The sequence below is a fragment of the Triplophysa rosa genome, linkage group LG13, assembly GCF_024868665.1.
Source record: "Triplophysa rosa linkage group LG13, Trosa_1v2, whole genome shotgun sequence".
Lineage (NCBI taxonomy): Eukaryota > Metazoa > Chordata > Actinopteri > Cypriniformes > Nemacheilidae > Triplophysa > Triplophysa rosa.
In genome coordinates, this window is record NC_079902.1 from 20,714,944 (window position 1) to 20,732,429 (window position 17,486).

A 17,486-nucleotide genomic window follows, 5' to 3' on the forward strand; every position below is an offset into this window, starting at 1 on the left:
GAGGCATCAGGTAAAGGCTTTCACTGAAATCCGTCCTTTTCTATGTCGAAAATAACATTCAATTACATCATTGTCTTCAGGTCAGTCAGACTATTGATCCGTTGCAGGACTATACGACTCTGTATCTGACCTGTATGTCTACATGTGACGCAATATTGACAATATAACTTTTAACAGCTATCTGGTAGAAGCCTCAACTTTTTTTATTAATAGCCAGATATCAGGAATAATGCGAAAGCATAACGAAAATCTAGTTAAATCTATTTTTTGCAATGAAATACATTTGATATCAATAGGCTTATAACTAGCATTAAATATGATTGTATCTCTAACGTTACTCATCTACAGAATAAATGCAATGACCGCTATAACAAAAAGAGAACATTTTAACAAATTCAAAAGTCCATTGAAAATATTTTATTTATTCGGATTTCGATTGCAGCTTTTATTTTTAACCCGATCAGAATAAACTGTTTATGCACACATGCTCGCTGTAACTTTTGGAACGTTTTCACGTTGAATAACGGTCAATAACCGTTGTTTATTGATAACATTTTAAACTGTACAACGTGAGGATACGAACGAAACACATCAAATAAACTCGCTATGCTTCTCTAATCTCCACTCCCATTCACCCCTCCTCCCAGCCATACGATCTGCGCATGCGCAGCAGCTGCTTCACTCTGATGTTTCGGCCTGTTTCGGCACTAGCCGGACATTTTCGCCTCTTTGTTTTACTGATAGTGGATTTAACTCGGATTCAACCCAATATCCAGCGGACCGCTGTGGCCACAAACAGGTTTGTTCATTTAAACTTCAACCCTTTTCAGCACAACATTGCATGTATACGTCTTCCGACCTTTATTTCGGGCGGCGAGCGGGGAGTTTTCATTTATTTTCGATGTGTTTTTTTCCGCTTGATGGCAGCTCTGCATGGCTATACGTGCTGTTATATGCGCGGTCGTGCTGTATGTGTGTATGCGTATAGAAGTGTGTGTGTATGTCGATGCAGGGCCCTGCAGCTCCTAACCCGAGTCATATTTGTACCAAGAAGACAAAAAGTGTAATTTGGTGTAGCTTGAGTTTATAAGCATGCACGCTTGTGTCTGTGTGGGTCAGCTCGGTTCATCCTGCTTGGAAGGTTCATGAAGGCTTCCTGTCCGTCATCATCATCCTCAGCTCATCTGGGTTTTCAAAGTTAAAGTTAGATTGGCTGAAAGGTTTGCATGCAGTCTAAAATGAAACCAGGGCCAGAGAAAAAGTTAAAGCCCAGAGGGTTATTGGGTGTCTGTAAGCATGTGCAAACCTGCACCCCACACTTCTGGAGCAAGAGGAGCCAACAAGTCCTGCATAGAAACATTCATTAGATTTTAATGCAGTTATTGGTTCATGAGACAGTTATTTAGCCTATAGATTCTTTCCGTCTGTATTGTAAGTCACTTTGGATAAAAGCATGTGCCAAATGCTAAAATGAGTGTTTGAAGGTGTGATAGCCGGGTCCCAAATATTAACATGTGGGGACCAACAGGAGATTTTCTTAACTTTATTGATTAGAATGTTGTGATGTTTGATCATTTGAAGTTGAGGGGGGATGTGTCCCCCTTGTCTCCCATTGGGACTGCTGCCGCTACATGATGTGCATATTGAGTTGTCAGGTCTGGACATTGTTTGGCATGCACATTGATCTGGTCTATGCCAAAATATGCCCCAGGAATTCACGAAAATAATCGGTGAAGTTGCAGCAGCATTGCATGGCCCGGCATTCTATAAACTGTGTTGACGGATGACACGTCTTCAGCTTTTCTGTGCAGTGGTTTATTATATTTTTTTATTTATACAATTTGTTCTAATGGTGGTATTGTAATGACACCATCTTCATGATGTAGGTTAATGTTTACACTATTGAATGAATGTTGACAAATACATCGAACAGTAAAGGGCCAACATAAAAGTAAACGGCACATGTCTTGTAATAAAACAGAAAATTTCTGTTCTACTGTATTATGGGAATTCCAACAGAAGTGAATTAATGAGAAATTAGGAAGCAATGTGCTTTAATGTTATAACAAATTGTCACAATGGCAAAAAGTGGTCATAACTAAATTTGAAGTCTTGGTTTTTGACTAAAATGTGACTTGATAAAAGTTCTTGACCAGTTTTTGTCTTAGTATTTATTAGTATTATACACTTGGTGTAATCATAGTATGCATAACTCGTGAGTCAAACATTCAGATGGTATTTCATTAAAACATGATTAATCTCTTAGTCAGTGTCATGCCTTTTGTCAGAACTGTGTGAAGTCTGTGCATGTCGTCATGACACGTCTGGTCTTCGGCGTGTTTATTTGCAGTTTATAAAACTTTAATATGTCTTTTGTTACACTGGCTTGAACATGTGGCCTGTGGCGATTGCGCAGTCCTGCTAACGCCCCAGCAGCAGTCAAATGGTTTTCAGTGAAAACAATGCTTTCGTCCGTGTTTTTAGTGCAAACCCAGAAATGCGAGTCGTAAAACAGGTCAAACCTGTGGCATGGCATTAAGCTATGCAGGCAGTTATTCCAGTTGATGGAAAGTGATTTCACATTAAACAAATTCATTTAAAATTGAGCCCATGAAATGTGAGCAGGTTTTCCAGAGGATCAGGTTTTACGCTTCGAATTATGTTGAAGTGTGAATCTAAAAGGCCCGAGATGGAAGAGATGTTTTAGGGTAGAGTAGATGAAGGTTTTTCTGTCAAATTTGTCAAATTTCATGCTACTTTAATCACCTGACTCTTAAGAGGCTTAATTCTTTATAATGTAAGGGATCAACACTCATTTGATATGTGGATACGTTTCTAACAAAGAATGTAGGTGTTTTTAGGCCAGTTTAAGATGACCATGTGCTTATTTAAGTGTTTTGGATAACCCTAATTTATTTACTCAATCGGTATGATTTCATAACAAAATCTTTTTTAACAATAATAATTGTTAATAGTGTTGAGAAATGCCACACTGGTTTATACAATATGTGTCTGATTGTGTTAAGATTTGTAGTTGTGTTCTGCGGTTTCTGTTCCTTTTATGTAAGCATGCAGGGTTTTAGTGAATGAGTTTGTACTTGTACACTTTGAGAGCCACTTGTGTATATTTGGGTCAAGTCAGAATTTGTGATGTGTGTGCTATTTACAGTTTTCAGAGAGCTGGGATGTTTTGACGGATTTCCTTATGGTTTAGATTTTCTTTAAAAAAAGATATACTTTAGTAATCAGAGGCCCTTTGGTGTTCTTTTTTTAGTAAATTACTTGTGTGTGTGATTTCAAACCTTTCTTCAGTGGAGAGCAAAAAAAAAGTTTGGATGTTCAACGGTGATAGATTCAAAGTTCCAAAAGTAACCAAATACATACAAGTAATTTTATTGGTGCAGTTTCCCGGACAGGGCTTAAAGGTGTCATGAACAGGCCTTTTTATTGTTTTATATTGTTGTCTGAGGTCTACTTGTGATGCTTGCGTGGTTTTTACATTAAAAAACATCAAAATCAATAAGTAATAGGCTATTTTCCTGTAGCCCAGTGAGAGCATGGCACTATAGCAACGCCAAGGTCGTGGGTTCGATCCCAGGGGATTGCACATACTTAGAAACAAAATGTATACTATTATGCAATGTAAGTCGCTTTGGATAAAAGCGTCTGCCAAATGCATCAATGTAAAAGTATTTTCTACCCGGGTTATGAGGCCGGCTCAATGGGCATGCCGCATTGAAGACTTGTAAACGCCCACTGCTTTGATTGGATAGCAGTTTGCGTAGTAAACTTAGTTGGAGCCTTCTGTGAATTTGGTTAGAGACGTAACGTTAGGTTACACATCTCTAACAAAGCAATAGTGATGCATCGTATATGGACTTCAACGGGGGGCTGTTGGTTAAGGTCCAAATTTCAGTTTCATCACAGCTTCAAAAGGCACTACACGACACCAGCCGATGAATGTGTTATCTAGTGAAACGATTAGTCATTTTCCAAGAAAACAAAAAAATTATATAGTTTTTAAACATAAATATGATTGAATTATCATGAAATTTTAATTTTATAGTGAAATACTCCTTTAAGACTAGTTCCAGACTAACTTAAATGTAAGAGGTGTCTCTTGATCGAAAACAATTTATACTGACATATCTTAAAATATATCAGTGTGATTGTTTTGTCTCGAGATGCACACAGTAATGTTTTTTTTGGTAAAGTATGTTTTTAAAAATGACTTAAATATCCTAATTTAACCAAGGCCTAGTCCTGGTTTAAGATAATTCTTGTCCGGGAAACCGCCCCATTCTCATCTTTTTTTTCTATATTCCAAGTCTTACTTTATTTGTGAAAAGCACAATCTTGAGTCTTCCTAGCTCTTATGTCTTGCTGTTTACAAAACTTCACTCTAGTAGTTAGAGGACATGACTTATAATATTGGCTCAAAGTTCAGTATATGATGTTTTCGGTCATTCAGGATAAAGGCTGTAGTCTGAATGACACAGGAGTCATCACCTCACTAGGATCGTTTTTGTCTATGTTATCTCAAGAAGACAACCTTCAGACAAAGAGTGACTGCGTGTCTGTTATGATTGCAGATCCACAAATTTAACTATTGTAGCCAAAAGACAGGCAAGGGTCTTGGACATGTCAACAGTGTATGCCTTTTTAACAGCTAGAATTGATTGGAGGTTTCTAATAAAGTCATGACTTCTCGCCTGATCAACCTATTAATTTTAGGGTGATGGTATTGTTGTGATTAAAGATCTTAGTCAGTCAGCCAAAGGTCACCCTGAAGTAACTGTGCAGCAAGATCAGATAACCTTGGGTGGGAAAGTATCTGCTAAGTAAGGAATAATTGACAAAACAATTACTTCACACCTCATGGTGGTAATGCAATCACAATGGGAAGCAGGTGTTCACATACTGTACGTTCATTTCCAGAATTGTCATTCAGTTGTTTTTTTTATAGATATTAGTAATTTCAATTAAAAGTTTATCATTTTTTGACCAGTGGCTTTTGTCTGCTTCTTATTTGATAAGCCAAATGTCACTTAAAGTTCTAGATGAAAGTTTTCAAAAAACATGACTGACTGTATTTATGTTAACAAACCTAGAACTACTTAACTGCTGTGCTGTTTTTAAAAATGATCTATTAACTATATTGATCAGCCAATAAGAATCATTCATTTAATGATGCTTTGTGTGTGAATCATCATTATTAACAAACGTTCTGCTCTAAAATGGATATAAAAAGTTGAAACCTGGCCCACAGCACCATTTACAATGCACCCCTTTTAGCTACATACTGTAATTGTGCATAGCGTATTAAATAAATGTCCTGTTTAAGTCAGGGCTCTAGAGTGCGACCTTATTTCTCAATGGTGCGACTAAGAAAAATCTGAGGTCGCACCGGTGCGACCAGCCGTTCGAGGGAGAAAAAAGTCTCCGCGACTCTGAAAGTCTTCCTGTGATTCAACAACAGACACACATTAGGCCCATGTCGTGGTCTAAACCAATCAGAGATAGTGAAGGGCGGACCCCCCTCTGATTGGCCGTGGTCCAGATTTTCCTGTATGTGTGTGTACCAGAGGTCGCGTTAAACGAAAATTCTCTGTCATTGACAGATTTTTTTACCAGTGACGGAAAAATCTGAAGGCCGTCCGTCCGTCATTTTGACGGATTACAATGAGGGCAATTTGTAACTCCCCGTTTCCCTTCATTAGAGCGTACGTGATATGCTCGCGAAGGGACGTGCGTGTTTTCACCCGTCATTGTTACTGACTAGACATAATGATGCGATCTGGGAAAACCCGTCGGATGTCGCGCTGGGACGCCTATCAAAGTAAACCACATAACATGAAGAATGAAGGAGTATCAATGCACATTTCCCGCCAGTCCTGTGTAAACTACGGCATGCAAAGTTTTTTATACAATGTTTTCGTGAGATGACAGAGCTCCCCGTCTGCAGCACCGGAGTTATCCGATCGCAAAACATACAAGGGATGATCAGAAGTCCAGACACTATGCACATGATAAACAACGTAAAACTTGCTTCACTGCTTATTAGTTGTTGTCCGTAATGTTTGCTAGTTTCCTTGTGTAGTGAATGATAATGGCAGAGCTCTCGTTCTTTAAGTGTGCCCGCACCATTTTCCTTACTTTCGTTTTATTCAAACGGTTTTGTACAGTATTTTTATAGACTTCAACACTGGGAAATGTTTTTTTATTAAATTGTTATTAGAGTAAATCTTTTACCACTGTAAAGTGACTTTTACTTGTGATACTGGACTGTTGTGCTTTTATTTTCATCACTTAACTTTAAACCCGTTTTCCTCCAAATTCCATTCCTGAAAATCCTAGCGCTTCAGCCGACCTCAGCCATAACTTTTGTTACATACACAAGGTATGAGCAAAATAAAAGCTGATTTGGAAAGGGCTTGAATATGGTATCAAAAACTGTAATATATAAATTTGCACCATGTGTTGGGTTTTCCCAGATCGAATCATATATGAACAGAAACATTAAAACATTAAATATATAGATGAATATAAACAACAACGGCTTTATTGGGCATTCAGTTATATTAAAATACATCAAGTTCCGACGCAAGTACAGCGTGATGACGTCACGAACATATTAATTACCACCTAACGCCACCTTGCACCATAGTGACGGGTAAAAATAGATTATGACGGATTTTTTACGAGCCTGTCAGTCACAATGACGGACAATAAAAAAGTCTAGCGCAACCTCTGGTGTGTAAGTATGAAAATGCGTGTGCTGCAGTCAGACAGAGAGGGGAGGAGCCTATAGGCCCGTCAGTTAAACAGAGTGGATGTATGAGAGAAGATGAAAAGAACGATTGACAACTTTTTCGTGAATAATGTTAAATTAAGGCCTGATCCGTCCAAAAATCATAAGCAATGCTCTGACACGGAGCCATTAACCTCCCAGGTTATGTCAAGCCCTGGTCCATTTATCTTAAGATGTTTTAAGTTTGAATTTCAGTTCACTGAAGCACTTTAAGCACCAACACTTTTTCAGTAAGTTACCTTTATTGTAGAATTGTGCTTCAAATAAAGAACTTTATGTTGACCAGATTGTTAGTTAATCATTTTCAATGTCAAGTCAATTTTGCCTTTTAAACTTGAAAAAAAAAAGTGAACTGGTAAAACTGCGGTGTTAAATGTGATGCGGTCGAAAATTTGGGTGCACCTAACTTTTGTGCTGGTGCACCTAAGAAAAAAGTTAGGCACACCTGTGCAACCAGTGCAAAAAGTTAGTCTAGAGCCCTGTTAAGTGAAACATAGTTTCACAAGAGAAGTATGATTCGATTTAGTCCACCTGAATGTATTGGTTTGTGAAAACGTGCCCGTTGAAGACCAGAGTAGTCTAGTGGTTGAAAAGCAGGGATTTATGATGCAAGACATTACATTTACATTTATTCATTTGGCAGATGCTTTTATCCAAAGCGACTTACAAGTAGGAGAGCATATAAACATTTTGTCAATGCGCTAAACAGTACCGTTACAAGACTTCTTCAAGACTTAGTTTACATTACTTCAAAGAATTGTTTTATATCATATGCACTAGGGGTGTAACGGTTCAAATTACTTACGGTAATAACCTACTATGTTTGTTAAGATACTCGACAAGAGGGGCATGTTGACCTACTTCGTGTGTGAATTTGTCCGTTTAAGCGCTTCAAAGACAACTCAATATTTGCGCCATGTCTGAGACTCAGCTTTCCTTGTGCACGCTTCGGAGCAAGCGAGTTTTCTTGTGCATCATCTTGCACTTAAAGTCACAATGCAATCAAACTGCAAATGCAAAAAATTCTAAGTGTTTTACACAGTGTTGCAGTGATTATTATAAATGATTTATCCGTGCTCACCATTATTATTTTTTATTAATTTGCACTTGTAATCTTTAATCAAAAACATTAAGCTCCTCTCCCCCTCTCAACAACAACTCTTCACCACATGACGTCAGCAACAAAAAAGAGGTAGGACTATACTGACTGTCCAATGGCCAGGCATTTTTAGCCCTCCCCTCCAGGCCCCACTTACAACAAACCACTCAAAAAGGGAGGGGCAAAATAAAGCCCCGCCCTACTTTTTTTCTAATTTCAGAAGCCGTTTCTCATAGATTGTAGGGTGACATTTTTGTAGAGGACAGTGTTGAATTAGGCTTAAACTAGATGCTTAGTGCTTGTACTTTTTTAACAAAGTTTTTTTTAATATATTTTCAGATTTTTTGTATCATGGTAATAGCATGGTATTCTTTATAGCGTCACATCATAGATGTAAATATATGCCTCCTGTATGATTATGGTAGCATTTGGTAGTCCAACTGTGGTACCATGATACTTTTTCTGTAAAGTTTTATTGAATCTGTCGTTTAATAATTCATTGGGCCGGGTGCTCTTGAAAAGCAGTAAGCAGTATTATCAGGTTGCTGAATGACATCAGTAAATCTCAATTGTTCAACCACAGTCCAGCGTTGTAGCTGCTGCCGTAGTCACTCGCAGCTTCTCAAATAGACCTTTCTTCCCTTCAACTGATGCTGTTTTTGTGTGCCAAACCATAAAGGACCATTTGTTACAAGTGTAAACCACTATTTTTGGCGGATTGCCGGGCTGTGTTCATTTAAGCGTTGCGGTCGCACACAAACCCATTTTTACTGAGACAAAACTGCTCAGCTTAGTAAATCTGTTATACTGCAGCCTCTCATTAGCTCCTCACAGAGAGCTTCATACAGCTGCTCGTGTCTGTGTGCACGGCAGTCTACCAGAGCACTTCAATATAGGCGCTGGCGAATAACAGCAGGTCCTTTGTAGCACCAAATGTGTGAGAAACAGGCCGGGAGGTATTACTGTAGGAGTTCCTCTATGGTATTTCTGTTATAAAACTACATTCACCTCAGCAGGATGAGACGCCTTTTCTTGAGGTCAGTGAAGAGGACATTGTCTGTGACCTCTAGCCTCTGTCTGGCCTTAAAATGTGGAGGGTATTTCTGTTGTCACACCACCCTGTGTTTTTGCTGGACAAGGTTTTTGGTTTCTCAAAAAGCTGAAGGAATGCTTGGAGTGAAATCTTTGATTCTTTGACTTTTTTTTTGAAGACCTTGAATTTCATACACAGATGTGTTCGAGAAGTTCCTCTAGCTCAGCTGGTAGCATTGCACTAGCTGGTCATGTATGACTTTTTTACTTCTGCAGAACACAAAAGAAGATATTTTGAAGAATGTCCTAGCAACATGGTGCCCCATTGACCTCACATTTCTTTACAAACTCCCCAGCTGTTTCTGCTTCAAACGAACATAAAACCAAATTCAATTAGTGTTCATATCAGTTTCATGGAGAAATCGAATGTTAGTACAGGGAAACAAAAAACCCTCTTGTCTGTGTGGTAACCGTCTGAATATTGGTGGTGTGTTATTTTATAACCCTCTGAGACACTGCTCTGCTCCATTGCGGGTGGAGATAGGTTTCCTGTATTGTCAAGAGATTTCGGTCTGCTCTCATAGGGGTGTGACAAGACACTTATCCCACGAGACGAGACACGAGACTGGGTTCACGAGAACGAGACCAGATTTTTGGACTTTTTTTTAAAGAAATCCTCAATGTTGAAATATATAGGGAAAAATAGTATTTTATTCGCCTTAACACGAAATACAAAAATGTATGCATTATAAAATCAACTTGTACTTTATGAAACACATTTTACATCTATTCTAGCATTAGGAGGTCATATTTACTGAAATCAAAAGCTATTTCAATCAAAAACATCCTAACAGGGCAAGTTACATGTTAACATAGGACCCCTTCTTTGATATCACCTTCACAATTCTTGCATCCATTGAACTTGTGAGTTTTTGGATAGTTTCTGATTGAATTTCTTTGCAGGATGTCAGAATAGCCTCCCAGAGCTGCTGTTTTGATGCTAACTGCCTCCCACCATCATAGATCTTTCGCTTGAGGATGCTCCAAAGGTTCTCAATAGGGTTGAGGTCAGGGGAGGATGGTGGCCACACCATGAGTTTCTCTCCTTTTATGCCCATAGCAGCCAATGACACAGAGGTATTCTTTGCAGCATGAGATGGTGCATTGTCATGCATGAAGATGATTTTGCTACGGAAGGCATGGTTCTTCTTTTTGTACCATGGAAGAAAGTGCTCAGTCAGAAACTCTACATACCTTGCAGAGTTCATTTTCACACCTTCAGGGACCCTAAAGGGGCCCACCAGCTGTCTCCCCATGATTCCAGCCCAAAACATGACTCCGCCACCTCCTTGCTGACGTCGCAGCCTTGTTGGGACATGGTGGCCATCCACCAACCATCCACTACTCCATCCATCTGGACCATCCAGGGTTGCACGGCACTCATCAGTAAACAAGACTGTTTGAAAATTAGTCTTCATGTATGTGTGGGCCCACTGCAACCGTTTCTGCTTGTGAGCATTGGTTAGGGGTGGCCGAATAGTAGGTTTATGCACAACTGCAAGCATCTGGAGGATCCTACACCTTGAGGTTTTCGGGACTCCCGAGGCACCAGCAGCTTCAAATACCTGTTTGCTGCTTTGCAATGGCATTTTTGCAGCTGCTCTCTTAATCCGATGAATTTGTCTGGAAGAAACCTTCCTCATTCTGCCTTTATCTGCACGAACCCTTCTGTGCTCTGAATCAGCCACAAATCTCTTCACAGTACGATGATCTCGCTTAAGTTTTCGTGAAATATCTAATGTTTTCATACCTTGTCCAAGACATTGCACTATTTGACGCTTTTCGGCAGCAGACAGATCCTTTTTCTTTCCCATATTGCTTGAAACCTGTGGCCTGCTTAATAATGTGGAACGTCCTTCTTAAGTAGTTTTCCTTTAATTGGGCTCACCTGGCAAACTACTTATCACAGGTGTCTGAGATTGATTTCAGTGATCCAAAGAGCACTGAGACACAATACCATCCATAAGTTTAATTGAACAATATAAAATTAAATGTTTACGACACTTAAATCCAATTTGCATAATAATTTGGAACGCAGTGTAAATATCTGTGAAAACTAAACCCATTTAGTACATTCCATTGCCATATTAAATTCAAAATGCAATATAATACAAATATATAAATAAGAAACATGAATAAAAATGGAAATAATAATTTCAAACAATAGCCTATGACTTTTATTTTTGCAGGTTGTCAGATGCTTATTTTTTAGTATGTCTGTTTCTTCACTCAAACAATAACATGTTTGTGAAATAAACTCTCAGCGCAACTCTGGAGGTGAAGTTCATGTCCTCATTCAGCGCAGACGCAGACAAATTCATGAGCATCACGCGTGTAGCACGTTAAACTGTGCAGTTCATTCACTCAGACACGCAGACCAGACAGATGAAATGTGTAACTAACAGGATTCGGTGTCCACTAGTCCGCATCTAGTTTGATGGACTCAATGCAGCCGGAAAACAAGTTTCACTCGTAAAATAGACTAAAACTAAGTAAAATATCAGTTCACCATTTCAATAAGCTATTAGGGCTGTGACGGTGGCAGTTTTTTTACCACCACGGTGGTAATAGACAAATCGACCGCGTGGTGCGGTGGTTGAGAAATATATATTATTTATATAAATAATATTTATATTATTATATTTGCGTGTAGCAACCACATGACGAGTGGAAGAGAAATATAGACCTTATTTAAATACTTGAAATTGTTAAATAATTGAAATATGATATCTGAAATAAATGAGGATGAAACATCCGTCAATGTTTAACGCGCAAATCCATCAGTGAAACGCACACTACAGCATATAAAACATTTAAATAAACATCAGTAAATAATGAAAACTTAAATGATATAAGAAAGCTAAATACTAAATAAAAAAGCTCTTGTTGCAGTAACTTCAGTCAGTGGCGTATTAACCCTTACAGTCCTTAACAATTCCATTTGAAACAAACTGTTTAAACCTACATTGGCTTTCCTATTCAGATTGCATAAAAACTTTACTTTTTCCGACTCGTTGATGTGAAACTTACTTGTTGACATTGTCCAGATTAAAATGTGTACAGCTGCACTAAATGCGCGTTCAGAAGATGTGCACAGGAGCGCAAATGAAGAGATGTCTCTCCGCAACCGCGGCAAAACCTGCGCGCGCTCCGACACTAAGCAAGCGGGTCATAGCCAGTTTTGATTTTACGTATCTGTTCATTTCACAACAAGAGCCATTGCAAAACCCGCAGAATAACCTGGGTTTTGCCGTGCAGGCCCGCGCTCGAACGCACCAACGGAAACGTATGCCAATAATTTCTGTTAATGTAAAATCTTTTAAATAAAACCATCCACAACTGAAAGGCTACAACTAGCAATCGTTGTCGCAACTGTCAGAGTGACGTGCACTACCGCCGGTGGCAGTTCACCACCGTCATGGCACTTTACCATCGCGGTGGTGCGGTTGTTATGGCAACTAGGGCTGTGCGATTTGGGGAAAATATCTAATTGCGATATTTTTGACAGACATTGCGATTGCGATTTGATTTGCGATTTTAACTTTTCTAATTCAAGCTTCAATTCAATATTGTTGTGTGGAGCACAGTATGGGTATAGTTACCCTGAAAGAAAACAGCAAAAAAAAACATTTAATTGTTTCCATTAAAACCATTACAAAATTAATTTTTGTAGTGTGCTTTGGGCATTATTCAAATAGGGCTTACTGTTGTTCAATTGGTTCCCAACTTCCAGATTACATCACACCAATAGAATCCACATACCAGTGTACACTATTATAGTTTCCATTAAAACAAATACAACTCCCATTGTAACCCTTAAATCCATAACATTTTCTATTGTGTTAGTGAATTATTAAAATAGTTCATAGTTTACATAGGCTGATTTATTATTTTTTAAGTATGTGGGATTTTTTAAAACAAGTAAAAAATGTGCTGAATGTTTAATTTCATCCAAGTGAAATTAGCAAAACAGTTAGATAGAATTTACATTTGTTTGAAACGCGGAGCTAGGCGTGAGTTTACACAGGGTGCGCGCGTGCGTCAAGCCTCGTCCATATTGCCAGATGCCCGAGCCGGACTCAAGTAGGCTACTATAAACGTCATTACGAAACAGGCTGTGTATGCGCGTCAAGTTTAAACGGCTCGTCCGCGCAACGCGGGGCAGAGAAGCGCGAGTATGACAGGCTGTGTGTGCGCGTCAAGTTTAAACGGCTCGTCCGCGAGACGCACAACGCGGGGAAGAGTCGCGCGAGTATGACACAGGTTGTGTGTGCGGTCTTCTGAATTGGACGGTTCTTTAGTATTTATTTGCCTAATATGATCGATCTGACTCTGCAGATGCCATAATAACACACACTGTCTCTCTCCTGCCTTCTGTATGTTTGTTTTTTTAATGACGGACGTTTATGCAGTTGGCTGGGGCAGTGCTGATTAGACATAAAGGAGATGCGCTCACTCAGTTGGTTAGCAAGAATGCCACTCAAAGCAGGCTTGGAACAGACGCGTTTCCTATTTTTCACATCGCTTCCACATCGCAGCCTCTTGCGATTAGCAAATCGCAACGTCTCACATCGCGATTGCGATTCGATTTCGATTAATCGTTCAGCCCTAACGGCAACCGTCACAGCCCTATAAGCTATCAGTTATTTATCAGCATGAGAAATACGTGTGAGCGTGTGAACATACTAAAACGCGCGTGTCTCACGGTGAATGCATTTGCATGAGACTTGAGAGCCCTGTAACATGAACAGAGTTTAGCGGGCTGTGCGTCAGTAATAACGGTCCGTGGGGAAACGCAGTGCTCCGTGTGTACTGTAGTTAAATGGATTAAACGAGGCTTCGAGGCAACAAAAATTGCCTCGATGATTTTTTATATTCGAATAACTCGAGTTACTCGAGGAATCGTTTCAGCCCTAATTTACATCAATAAGTAAATTCAACTAAGCCTAACTAAAGAATTTCAACGCGTTTTAAAACAAACACCCGTGCAAATTTATTTACAGGCTATAACTTGAAGGCGACGACCCTGAAGTTCTTAGGAGGAAAATGCAGGTTTTAGGTATGGAGAAAGGTACTAGTCTTTATGCTAAGGCCAAATTTATTAACATTAGTTGCAGTGAAATGTACATTTTAATGTTTAAAGTTATTGAAATCAGCATTAGTTAGCCCAACATATTTCTAACGAACAAACAACCGCTCCGAACAAGTTATGGTAATAAATAAATTAATCATCGAATCATTTAATATTACGTTGGTATTTTTATACCAACTTATATGTAAGTAATGTAATGTTAACGAATTCTGTGGCTCACCAGTTTTTAAAACATTTTTGGTGATGCGATGTGAGCTGAGCATAACACGCGATCCGTCAGGCCGCGCTGTGTGAACTTAAAATAAAAATAACTAGCTTGCGATCTGACTGTAGAAAGATTTAGGACACATGCAAATTATTTTTTTTATTTTCTGTACATTATAAAGTCATTACAGATGAAGTGAAGAAGCGTTAAATAAGACAAGACAATTCTAAACCTGTGGTGATGCAGTTTTTTTAAAATGAAAAATAAACATATTCTAATAGCATTTTCATTTTCTAATAATTATTGCGTATCAAATATTCGTGCATGTCCCTAGCACGTTTTAATTTCTTCTTCACAGCACAACTTTCTGTGTTTGCATTCTGAGCAGCGAAGAAGCCTTGCCATTTGCAGCGTTAAGCAAAGCTAGCGGGCATAACTAGGTCCTGTTTAAGAAATTGGTATCGGATCGGTACATGGATTCAAGTACTCGCCGATACCGATACCAGAATTTTATGTGGTATCGGTGGAATTTCTGATACTAGTATCGGTATCGGAACAACCCTACCATAAACACTAGTGCAATATGCACTAGGCGCTGCAGACGCACATGAACGTTGAAACCCGTCCCTCTAGCGCGTGTTTACATTGAAAACGGTGGGAAAGTAGCACCGTGGGATGGAAAATCACGTTGTTTATGACCGGCTGGTCACTGTAGCTCACAGCACGCACATACTTTGTGCAGTTTTTAGTGAGTTCTGTACAGTAATGAAAACAAGGCGTACCGCAACAAAATGTGCACTCACACAAATGCTCCCAATTATATTTTGAGGTCGCACAGGATAAATATAGGGAGCATATGCGACCAAAATGGTCGCAATTTTCGAGCCCAGCACTCCATCATGCCAATTGCGTAAAGAAATTGTTTTCTCGCGAGACCAGTCGGATCTCGTCACAGCCCTATCTTATACCACTAAAATACCACAGAAAGAGGGGAAGTCGTCGCCTTTACAATGGTAGATTAAATTGTTGATTTGTTTAAGCAGATTAGTTTGTGAACTGAAGTGTTTTATGTACGCTAAAGGAATGTGTGTCTGGAGTGTATGCGAAAACATTCAGCAGCATTTTTGTGCCATATGTTAACATAAAACAGGATTTGCAACCCATTTTATTTTCCTAAAATGGTACTTTCTGAGTTAAGCAGGATATAAAAAAACTGAATCTTGGATTGATTATATCATGTACTGTTACAACCTACTACTATACCTTGATGCACATATGGGCATCTAGCCGTCTTTATTTCATTCCTGCCTCATTTTGTTTTGTGTCTTTACCTTTGCTATAAGCGTGAACGGGAATGAATGAAATCATGGTAGATTAAGAACTTTTTGCAACCTAATTGCCAACCAGAAATGCAAATGAATTTCATGTGCCATTCAACAAGTCCAGTTACCTAGTTAATGTTTACCTGTTAGACCGACTGCTGTTATTCATATGGCACACTTATCCTTACATGACCTACATTGGTCTCTGTGGAGAAGAAGTGTCTGTATGTGTACTAATTTCACAGGCTAGTGAACAGACAGAAACTCCCATGCTGCCCATAGTCGTCTCTCTGTCTGGACTCAAGCGGGCTAGACACGCATGTGTAGGCATATGCAGAGGTGCCCGCCAATTAAAGTTAAGGCCGCTGCCACTTTTGTGTTGAGGTAGGGATGGGCATCTTGGTCATTTTGTAAATGTAATGACAGATAAATCATGTTTTGGGTGCAGAGCTGTCCTATCTGTGCTGTTTCTTTTAAATTGTGCAGAACCAGACAGATGTTTTTGGCTATTTCAATGCATTTCACTGTATTTTTCTCACGGTCTCGCGCTGTAGTGTTGAGGCTTTTTAAAACTTGCTCACATCAAGAATGATAACTAGGGATGCACGATTTTTATCGGACAGATAAATTATTGCCCGATATGAGTAATAATGACGTCATTTTTATTGCTCCGATAAATAAATTAAATCAGATAACCTGCTTGTTACAGTGTTTTGCCTGTCTGTGAGTGAAAGAGTGGCGTGGTTCCGTGTAATGAACACGTGATGCTCGGGGAGCTCACGATATGAGGACATGAACACATGAACTGCATCAGTATTTCACTGTCCCTGCATTCTATTTCGCAGTCAGTTTTTTTTCTTTACTGTTAAGTTCACTCTATAGGGAATGTTAGTAGTTATTTACAGAATTTTCACATTTCTTAATGTATCTATATTTTATGCAGTGACTAAATTAATTGTAATTAATCGATAATTGTCAAAGCCTTTAAACAAACAATTAATCGCCATAATCACAATTATTTAATAGACAATTAATCGTCAGCTAAATGTCATAATCGTGACAGCCCTATGCCCTACTCCCTTCGAAGTGTGAAGCTCTTGATGTGTAAACTCTACCGGGAAAAAACGCAATCGTATCTCTTAACGTGTCAGTTTAAAATTCACTTTGCAAAATGAGCAATAAAAACAACGTCATTTTCTTTTTATTTGGAGCGATGTTTTATGTGGTGTCCCCTTTCCGAAGGGCCCTTTGGAGGGCGATATATCCCGTTTGGTACGCACAGTGTTTCATTTGAAAAAAGCTACAGTCAAACACCCTTTGTGGCGACCTGTCAAAATAGAAGTCTGGTTAACTTTAAAAAGTTATAACACACCCACATTTTACCACACCATCCCCCCTTTTTAAAAAAAAAATCTACCTCTGTGTATATTATTTACTTTAGTTAATTGAAGTAAATGTGCTCGAAAAAAAAAAATAGTACTTATACTTAAAAAATGTTACTTTACTAAAAATAGTGCTTAAATTTAAGTAGACCTAAAAACAAAAGAAAAAAAGAAAATGTACTGGTAAAATACTGGTTTATTAACTTAGTTGTACATCATACCATATTTTTATGGATTTTTTCCCTGTATGGTTCAAAGTATCTACTTTTTCTATTATAGGTTTTATAATATAGTTTAGAAGTGAATACTAGGCAATATACTGAACCATTTTGTCATGTGGGCAAATATATTACTATTGTATAGTAAAAGACAGAAAACACAGAATCCAGATAAATAAAAATGGAAAAAAACAGAATTTGGGAAAAAATTTAACTGATTTCACAGGGCCCTACCTATGTGCTTTTGAGGATGCACTTTACTTTT

At 38.7% G+C, this 17,486-nt stretch overlaps 1 protein-coding gene across 1 annotated transcript in view; it reads left to right on the plus strand.

Annotated features, from left to right (window-relative positions):
- Positions 1 to 688: 688 nt before the first annotated feature.
- LOC130563832 (polycomb group RING finger protein 3) overlaps positions 689 to 17,486 on the plus strand; it is a 40,991-nt gene continuing 24,193 nt past the window's right edge. The window contains exon 1 of the mRNA XM_057349617.1: positions 689 to 799. The gene's annotated coding sequence lies outside the window, so the exon portion shown is untranslated. The remainder of the gene's footprint in view (positions 800 to 17,486) is intronic.